Source organism: Lycorma delicatula, chromosome 9 (genome assembly GCF_047948215.1).
Source record: "Lycorma delicatula isolate Av1 chromosome 9, ASM4794821v1, whole genome shotgun sequence".
In the NCBI taxonomy this organism is placed as follows: domain Eukaryota; kingdom Metazoa; phylum Arthropoda; class Insecta; order Hemiptera; family Fulgoridae; genus Lycorma; species Lycorma delicatula.
The window spans coordinates 80,889,438-80,900,263 of record NC_134463.1 but is presented as its reverse complement, the minus strand read 5'-3'; the positions used below and the strand labels follow the sequence as shown (position 1 = coordinate 80,900,263).

At 30.2% G+C, this 10,826-nt stretch overlaps 1 long non-coding RNA gene across 1 annotated transcript; it reads left to right on the top strand.

The window, feature by feature from the left end:
* The first annotated feature begins 1,355 nt into the window (after positions 1-1,355).
* On the top strand, positions 1,356-10,537 carry LOC142329935 (uncharacterized). The gene is made up of 3 exons (XR_012757627.1): positions 1,356-1,490; positions 3,294-3,515; positions 10,308-10,537. It is a non-coding gene; the product is annotated as an uncharacterized LOC142329935 (long non-coding RNA).
* Positions 10,538-10,826: the final 289 nt, after the last annotated feature.

The following is a 10,826-nucleotide window of genomic DNA, read 5'->3' as shown; positions in this document are numbered from 1 at the left end:
CAGAAGCAAGCCAAGAAATGTTTTGAAACTGGTGGGTTTTATTTAATATTTTTTTATAAACTGGTAGGTAAAATCTATTGTACCGTTTCTAAATAAAATTATAATTTTTCTAAACTTTCTTCGTTTTTTAGATTTATCTTGCACCATTTTGTTCAGAATTAAATTCTCTACAAGTTTTATTTAAAGGTTTTAGGTGTTTATTACTCATTTAACAAAGTTGTTGTACGTCAAACAAAAATGGTTTTTTTACCCTAATTCGTTGATTTTCGTCACAGATTACTTAAAAACTACTGCAGATACAGTTTTGGTAGGTATTTTATTCAATTTTTAAGGTAAAAAACCATAGCAATCACTAATTCTGCCCCATAATTAATGCCGAAAAAATTTCAGAATGACCTCTTTCACCGGGGTTGCTGAATGTTAGTAAAATCCGTCATTGGCCGTTAAGTCACAAACGAAGCATTTTAGGGCATATATTTATTTGAACTTTTTCCATTAATTTCACGAGTGGAATAAGTTATGAAAATCCCGGGTGAACTTTGTTAAACATTTTGTATATAACTTGATTTCAATTTCTTTTTATCCTGTTTAGCCAAAGGGAATCACAGCCAGGTATTACTTAAGAGGATATGTATGAGTGTAAATGAAGTGCAGTCTAGTACAGTCGACCATTTCTGAATGTGTGGTTAATTGAAACCCAACCACCAAAGAACACCGTTATCCACGATCTAGTATTCAAATCTGTATTAAAGTAATTGCCTTTACTAGGATTTTAATGTTTGAAAACTCGCACCTTGGAAATCAGCTGATTTGTGAAGACGCGCGTTCGCCACTAGACCAACCTAGTGGGTGGAATGTCAATTTCAAAAAAAAATAAAAATAAATGTATTTAAAGTTCTATTACTATTTAAGTTAAATATCTCAAAATATTTAAATTTTATAAACAATAGCGATTCTACTAAAATAATAAACCCCAAATAAATAAATATCTTAGACAAGTTGGCTACAGTTTAAAACGTGAAAACTGCCGGCCAGAATATATGTGTAGGAGCAACCGTTCTTTTTCTTTTAGAGCTAAAGAACAATAATAGTATAAAGAAAAATTGTTTCGATAAATCCAATCATGCTAATCACATTTTATAGAATGAACATAATTACAGATAATTATTATAAAAATAATTACAAATAATTTTATTAAAATATTAGATTTTTCCACAGATTATTATAAAAAAGCAATAACCAAAAATTTTATACATATTATAATAATAATAAATTAATAAAGCAACATATCAGATTTGAAGATGATTTTCTATTTAAATTAATAATTATCACGATGCCTAACATATTTCCTTCCAACAAGGAAGACTGTTGTTAGGTTATTAATAGTTAATAAATTTTATTTAAGTTTTTAATTTTTTAAAAGTACAAAAAAATTACTCTTGAGGATTGTCAAATGGCCTAAAGCCCTAGGGATAAAATATAAATTGTTGGTAAGGTTGATTTTTTAAAAATATTATAACGAATTATTTAACCTAACTTGCGACTTTATTCTGATCGGAACAAATTACAAAATTTGAAAAAAATTATAATATTTTCAGAGACATGAAATGATATTAATGTAAATACATTAATAATAAAATATTAGTATAAAATAATTAACAGTTAAGAAATCTTTCCTGAAAATCATTTCGAACATATACACTTATATCTGTACATGTTGAAGTGCATGCTGGTAAATCATATGTTAGTCTTTTTTTTTAATTCATCAACAGAAAAATATATTATCTTTAAAACTAAATCTTTTAATTGTAAAATAAGCCAATGGTTAACTGATTATAAGTGTCCCTTTTCATAAAGTATGCCTCTGTATTGATCTGAAAGCACTTCTTTTGTCCTAAAAGATTATGTTTTTAAAAAGCCCACAAATTGGAGTTTACACATTATATGAGAAAATATTTAGGGATGAAAGTAATCGATAATGATTACTAGCTCAGTGTTTTTATAAAGATGCTTCAGAGTAAAACTACTCCATTTTGGTAAACAAAATATCAGTTTTATCATCCCACAAGAATTTATTAAATAAAAAACCCAGAGGTTATCTTTTGTGGACAACAAAGATACTATCAATATCATTAATGGGATTTTTTGTCACACAATCTGCAATATTATGTCTACCCGAGAAGCACAATGTTTTATCCATATTTTAAGTTACATTGTTACAATCCATCCAGTGAAAATGTTTTTAAACTGCAACTGTTAAGTTTCAATCCATTTTTATTTATTATCCTTAGAAATAGATACAGTTGTGTCATCTGTGAAAAGAGTTGGAATGAACGGCTAAAGATTTTAAGGCAGATCATTAATAAACATAAGAAAGCAAAAACGTTTCCCCGAGGCCCTCCTCATTGTACATCTTGAAGCGAGGACCTAAATTTACAGGTGTGTTCTTGTCAAATGATAAAATTTCTACTACTTGTTCAGAATTTGTAATGTACGACTTGAAAAGTTTCTTTTCAGATACCGATACCACAGCTACTAAGATTTATCGGTATAAATAAATGTTTTACAAATATTTCATAAAATTAAAATTGACATTTTTTTATCTTAAAGAATTTAAAATATTTTCCAAAAACTGGTTAATGGCTACGTCTTGGTAGACGTGTTTGGTAATGGAAATATAAAAATTAGATTACCTTATCAACATATAGTGCACTTGCTGTTAAGCTGTCTCGTCAGTACACTGCACAATATCTATAAGAATAAACATATCAATATAAGTATACACTTTCTTTTAGTTATCATGAATTTGAGTATGATATTTTATGTACGTTATAATACGCATCTTACTCTGATTGAGTAGCATTTGGGTAGGTAATGCAGAACATACTTTAAGAATCGATTCAGTGTATGAAAAACAATAAAAGTACATTTATTGCCATCAAAAGTTCCATCTATCTATATTATCTGTTCCATTATTGTTTTTTTTTTAAATCTATTTCTCAGTAAGTTTTTCGGTATCTTGATAATATTTGATATACTTATTCAATTTTCTGATAAACTAGTAATTGTGTGATATAAAGCTTCATTTTGTAATAAATTTAACAATAAATTAAGCTCTAAAAAGAGAGAATAACTACAGTGAAATTAAATTAAATTGTAAAATGGAATTATTGTTTGCAATAGGTATTGTATTGTAATTTACATATAAATTTATAGTAAAAATATTTTAAAAGTTACAACCACCACATCCTTGTTCTTTTTTTCTGTTTTTGTTTTCTTTTTGTTCACAAAAGTTATTTGAAGGTAAAATGAAAAATAATAAATTTATAAAGTGAACAATTTAAAATACTACTAAGAACAAAGTAATGCTACTTAATAACAGAATGATCTCTGAAACAAATGTTAGATTTGAAGGTGTAATAAATCATGAAAGTGTATTTTATATGATATTGCTGAGAATAGATTGGAAGAGACAAATTATGTCGATGGTAGGCTACATCGAAAGCAGCTGGAAGGTGAGTTCATTTTTTTTTTAGAAATTATGGTTTGATAACAGAAACTTTTCCACCAACTGTACTTCTCCTGAACAACATTGCAAAATGACAAAAGTTTGATTTAAAATACAATTTTTCTTTACTAGTCAATAAATAAACTGCCATGATTACATTAATTTTCAATGATTATCTCTTCATCTCATATGTACTATTAAATTATATTTTTTAATTTAACTGTTATGAATTTTATTATCACAAAATGACATCATTTATTAAAATATAATTTTAAGTTAAGGCAGAGTAAGTGCAGGTACACAAAGTTTTAGTGGATAACAAAGTAAATTATTTATTACTATAATTTACAGGTAAGTTGGAATTAAAAATCACACCTGAAAGTGAATTAATGATTTAAAGGGTTTTCGTCTCTGTGAGGTTTATTCTCTTAACACTTATTCAAAAAAAAACAAAATATAAGTGATCTTTGTATGGTTTGAAAATTATAATATAGCAGATTTTGTAAATTCTGCAAAAGAATATCAGTGGTTATAAATATCATTTCCCAACAGTGAAAGTGGAGATGTCACTCTTACCCCAAAAAACATAAAAAACTTTCTCATGAAAATTAAACAGATCGTTTCTCTCTTTGGTAGATACATTAAAACCTCCACAATATGCTTCATTTCTTTTATGAAGTAATTTGAAAGACAACCTGGAACTTTAGATGTTATCCAAATTAATCGCTTCATTACTAATATTGTATTGATTATAAAGACAAATTGTTATTCATACAATGGAATTTAATTACATTCATAAGCCTTTACATAGAGTTAAGCCTTTAAATATTATAATATCGAATCAAGAATCGATGAGTTAATCCCAAGTTTTCCTAATTTTTTTAATGTTTTCTCTCAACTTAAAAAAACCTATGGAACTTTTTCTTTTTGCTAGAGCCCTTCTAGTCTTTCCTTACACATGTCTTCCCCTTTGTAAGAGCTGCTGGAGATTCTTAAATGTACATTGATGTTACCGCTTGCTACATAAAATTTTTAATGGTTTTTACTTATTGCATTGCACGTTTTATATATTGTAATAAATAAATTGAAAACTCACAGATTACTGTTTCCTCTCCAATCTAATTTGATGAAAATGACAATTCTATTTATGCTAAATTCTGGGATAAAAGTCCTCCATCTGACATTGCTGAAAAAGAAAACTTACCAATTTAGTTATTATTAAATTACAAATAAGTAACAAAGACTATAAGTTGTATTGGTATAATTTTTTGTTTAATGATATTTAGTTAACGCAAAATTCAATTCACCTTAAAATTATAAAATTTAACTTTATGCTTTTTGTTATGAAGAAATTTGGTGAATTAAATTATAAGAAGTGTAAATTAATTCATCAAGACATCTAAGTTTAGTCTGTTGTGCTTTTAATATAATAATTTGCCTGCGATATAAGTCTCATAAGCAGACAGATATCACTCTGTTAAGGGGCGATTAAGAAAGTAGCTATTGCCTCAGCCTAAGAGATAAATCCAGAATTTTATCCAAGACAAAGCTCAAAGATGTAATCGATATTCATGGAATCTATTTGACGAATAAGGGATTCCAATCGACTCAAGGAATCTAGTTCACAATAATTAATATTTTTATGTCTCTGAAGCAGTCATAACTCAACAGATAACCTGACATGACACATATCTATTTCCAAAAAAACGTTGAGCCAATCTTAATAAAAACTGAACATCAATAGTTAGGCTTTCTGAGGAAAATGGATATTTTAATGGTTTTCCTGATGCCTTTCCCACAAAAATTATTGCATACCAGCATGAAGCTGACTAAACTATAGCTGATATTCAGCCCTGAAATTGGTCCTTTCACTCTGTTCATCACATTGACTTGTATAGTGTCATCGTAAATTTAAAGAAATCAACTTTATATGGTATCACTTGTATCTCGCATGACTTGTATAGCACAGAATTCACAGATCAGGAATTTACAATGTAATGACTTGTTCAACCACTCCTTCAATCTATTTAGTGCTGGTAAAGGAGCAATTGATGAAAGATATGATATTGCTGTTTCCAACTGTGAAATTTGTTTTGTAATTCATTTTTTGTGAGCAAACTTACAGTTAAACTAAATTCTGTAGATTATAATCTCATGATTATACTAATATTATGAGTGACATAGTCATGGTGCCAGAAAATCATGAAGAACAGCTGAATATTGATTTGTAATCAAGAATTACCTTAAACCTGATTGATATTTAAATATTTATTTAAAAAAACGATAGAGGAACCGGAACTGTTATGATAATTTTTTTTTATTTCTAGTTACTTAGGAAGAAATTGTACTTTGAAAAATAAATCAATAAAATAATTATAATCAGATATATATATGTCATTTGCCGTAAACAAAAGATTGAATGCGACAAGATACGAGATGCATGTCCCACAAAATAGCATTGGCATTCTCAAGAAAAAAGCATTTCATGCCGGGCTTAGTAAGGAAAGTGAGGACTGAAACAATTGCCCATCATCTTCTTCTACACAGAGTAGGCCAAGCCCACTAAAACGCAGAAAATCTTTCAGCTCTACAAGCAACACCTTCACTCCGTTCACCACTGGGACTGGTCGTGTATGAAAATCATTATTCTTAATGAAATAGAAAGCAATTGTACCTCTTACCTCTTTTGTGCTTTATATGCATCAGTACATTGTGATTGCGACAGATTATGTAATTCAATAACTGAAGATAAGACTTCTGCTAGGTCAAAGAAAATTATTCACGAAATGTACCTCACAGTTGGGAACAGTAACATCATGTGTTTCATCGACTACTCTTTTACTTATTACCTATTAAATGAATGAACATGTAATTAGATTACGCATAGCTGATTGGTGTTAGCACATTATATACTTTGCTTCTACTTACTAAAAATGTAATTAATTCTTGTATTCTAATATCATTGTAGATGTAAAATAGTTAATAAAAATTATTTGTTTTAAATAATTAAAACATTTCTCCTGACATTAGGTATTCGTGTGTGATCCTCGTATGTCACAACCGTAACCGGCAGAGGACAACTTCCTCACGACGAGAGTTTCTGCAAGAGGAGCCCCATGGCAACACTTAATCCGTTGGAGTTTATTATCGATGGTAGCCGTCCAGTCACTTTGCCACCTCGCTCGCAGTGATTGTTTTATATGATTGATAAAATCAAAGGTACTAACACGGGTGGTGAAAGGAGGCTGAATACACGCTTCCTTGGCAGCAGAATCTGTTCTTTCGTTACCTAGAATTCCAACGTGGCTGGGGATCCAGCAAAAACCTACCTCCCTGTTGCGTTTATTTAACTCAGCGATTTTATCATAAATGTCAATGACAGGATGTTTGGAATAAAGGTTTTCCAATGTCTGGAGAGCACTGTACGAGTCACTGAAAATAAGAATGCTCCTATATTTAAGGCCAACGATACTTAGAGCCCTATCCACAGCGAGTAGTTCTGCGGTGAACACACTCGTAACACCGGGTAGGCCAAACATTATAGGACTGTTCATTGATAACAAAAGCACAACCAACGTTACTGCCATGCTTCGACCCATCAGTATATATCACCACGCCTGGGTTCAACTTGGCGAGGAGAAACTGAAACATCTGCCAGTAAACAATAGGTGGCGTGGAACGCTTATATTATGTTGTAAGATCAAACGTAAAATTTACATGGTGTATTCTCCACGGGGGGTTCGAGCACGGACATGATGGAAAGAACGAGGGAGAGTCAACACTCATATGCTGCAGCAGACGTCGTGTACAGACACCCACAGGCGCAATACAACGTGGACGGTCCTCATACTCCCTCATATTAGGATTCTTAAGAACTGGGTCAAAAGCTGGGTGATTCGGCTGTCCGCTGAGACAGCCAAATAATACAGACATCTGTTGTTGCCTACTACAGAGCTTAAAATTATATTCAGTCAAAACTTCAATTGTCTATACTGTGTGTTGTGTTCACACAGTTATTAGTGTTTTGCTATATTTTCATAAATTCTTTATAATACTGAAGAGATTTTTTTCTCATTTTTATTTGCTACATGGCCTCTAAAAAGTTGATGACAATTATTGTTACATTAGAGGTAAATGTACGCATAAATCTCAAAGAAAAACTTATTTCTGGATTGCGCACTCAGGGATCAAGATAAAATCTGGGTGCCTCGTGTTATTTTTATATAATGCTCAGTAACTGAACGGTTCAACAGGAAACGACGAGCCCTGTTATTTATCATGCATTAGCTGCATGGAAGTCCTTCAGAGACATTGTTGGTGTTTTTTAGGCAACAGAAAAGATGAAAACTATGTTTATGGTTAATAAGCTGTTAAAAAACTACAAATATTTAGTACGCAGGATGTCATTAAAAATGCATTTCCTACAGTCTCACCTAGACTTTTTCCCTGAAAATTTGTGCTCTGTCAGTGATGAGCAAGGAGACCGTTTCCGTCAGCATCACTACCAAGGAAGATGGGACGCTAGAATGATTGATGACTGTTGTTGGTTTTTATTTAGAGAAACTGATAAAATATCGTATAAGCGAGAAAACATTTGTAAACTTATTTTAAAAACTTAGTTCCAATGATTTAATCGTTTAAAAACTCTATTGAATATATTTCAATTCATCTGTATTTGAATAACAAAAACTTAGCTGATTTAAACAAATTATAAATGAATACATAAAAATAATAACTTTTTTGAAATATTGGTATGACACTGATTATCCATTTATTGGTAAATAAATCGTATGTATCTAAAAATGCAATGTATTACATAAATTTATAAGTTTTGAATTCAGCACCCAATATTTGTTAAAATACCATGCCCAATTCTAGATGTGATTTTTATATTTTGCTGCGTTTTAAAAATTCTATTAGACATTTACAGTACTTACTTTTTATTCAATCCAGATTTGAAACTACGGTTGATAGTCACTTTAATTAAAATTTTCTTTTATCTTCCATAACCATTTTCCGCTTTCAATATTATATTTGAGAATCAGTAACCATTTTTTTTGTCACAGCTTCCATGAATTTAAAAGTACTCCCAGTACAGCACCTACAACTCAAAATCACTTGGCAAAAAGATTAGTAATGCACTTAATATGAACTGTTAATTTTTTTTTTTTTTTTTTTTTTTTGTTTTGCGTAGGAGGAGGAAAAGCTCTACCAGCCACCGTCTGCGCCCGCAACAGACGGTAGTGTCGGGCTCTCACCGACTAAAAACCTCCCCCTTAGGGAGGAGGACCCTATTAGGGATTGGGATCGTGGACCCGACTTAACTAACTAATAATAAAATAATATCTACGTTGTACCTGAAAAAAAATACACAGCATATACAAAATTTAAATCTATTTTCATAAAACTTAATTTACACTGCTTATCTAAGTAATTTTAATGTAAAATTTACGTTGAACCTGAAACAGAAACATACACAAAAATAGACATAAAAATTTCCTACAGGAAAGTTCCTATCAGGGGACCCTACTGGGACTAGGCATTGGGATCGCGGACGCGACTTAACTAATAATAAAATAATATCTACATTGTACCTGAAAAAACATACACAGCATATACAAAATTTATATCTATTTTCATAAAACTTAATTTACACTGCTTATCTAAGTAATTTTAATGTAAAATTTATGTTGAACCTGAAATAGAAACATGCACAAAAGTAGACATAAAAAATTCCCTAAAGGAAAGTTCCTATCAGGGGACCCTACTGGGACTAGGCACCTACCGCGATTTTATAAGAATATTATACTATCAACTTAAAAACTACACAACTTATTTTTAACATGAAAATGTATAATATTAAACAATAATAACAAAAGTAAGTACCTTTAGTAGAAAATTATCCTACAATAAAAGGGAGTACCACAATGTAAGGAGGGCCACTTACATGGCAGCTCTCCCTTAGAATATTAAATGAACCGTTGAGTTACCTGAAACAAAAGAAAATAAGACAAATTCAATTAGCGGTTGTTAAATTAAATAGTTTTGTTTTAGTTATTTAATTCATTTCATGTATGATAGCACTTAACTTTTTCTAACAAAAATATTTATTAGGAATGATTAGGTGGTCCATTTTTACTTCTTAAATAACAGTTGTACCTGAGGTACAAGTATTTATATAGACATTTTTTACAGAAATAGAATCACTAGCTAGGTAGGTACACAAGAAAAGCTATACCTTCTTCCAGACTAGATAGATACAAAGAACACTGAATTTTTTACGGACCCCGCATCGGGTAGATATCCATTGAGAAATCATTGAAAAACACCCTTTTACTATTAAAATTAAAACACCCTTTACTATTACCTTGATCTATGGTAGAAGAAAATAAAGGAAAAAAGTTGAAGTTAGAAGGTGAGAAAGGAAGATTGCTAAACAAGACAACTCGCTCAAAAAAATTCTAAGCCCCTTTTAAGGCAGCAAGGATTCCTCTCGTACAAGATCAGAGCGCTTTACCAAGAATAAATGCAAAAACATTATTCTGAATTAAGGTTCACTGATGTAGATGGTAACAAATCTATATCGCATCCAGGAATGTGTGTTATATGAACCTACTTGGCCGAGCTAAAATTTTCAGCTAAGAATAATGTTGAATGGTAACAAAAATCGATACAGGATATTGGTATACCACCTGATCCTTTTACTAATTTTTATATTATTTTTTAAAATCATATTTAATATTTTTATAGAATGAAATGCATCATTTATTTTCTTATTATTTTTTACAATTTTATATAGGTTTCCACTTGCTTTGATTGCTCTGGTATTTAAAATTCATGAAATATTTATGTGCCATCTACTTTATAAGTATATTCAACAAATTTTGACAAAGAGGTGCAAGCATGGTTTCATTAAATTTTCAAGCCCCCGTCAGGCAAGAGATTCATTGTCAAAGCAATTAAAACAATAAAGGACTAAACAGAATTTCCATTATCAAAAACAAAAAAAACTTGTGAAATCACTTCTAAATTTTTACACAGTATATTTTCTATTAAAATAATACGTTAAATGAAGATATTGCTTTGTTTCATCTATCAAAACCCATTCTCTATCTGTAAACATATATAAAATTCATTTTTATTATAATTAAGGAGGTATCTAAGTGAAAAGATGACTGTCACGACAATAATTTGATTCTTATTTCATTTATTTTACACATGAAATCAAACAAAATCAGTTGCTTTTCATGGCTATTCTTTACATTATAAAAGAATAATTGTTTTCTACAAAAAGAATAATTGAGTTAAATTATAAGTA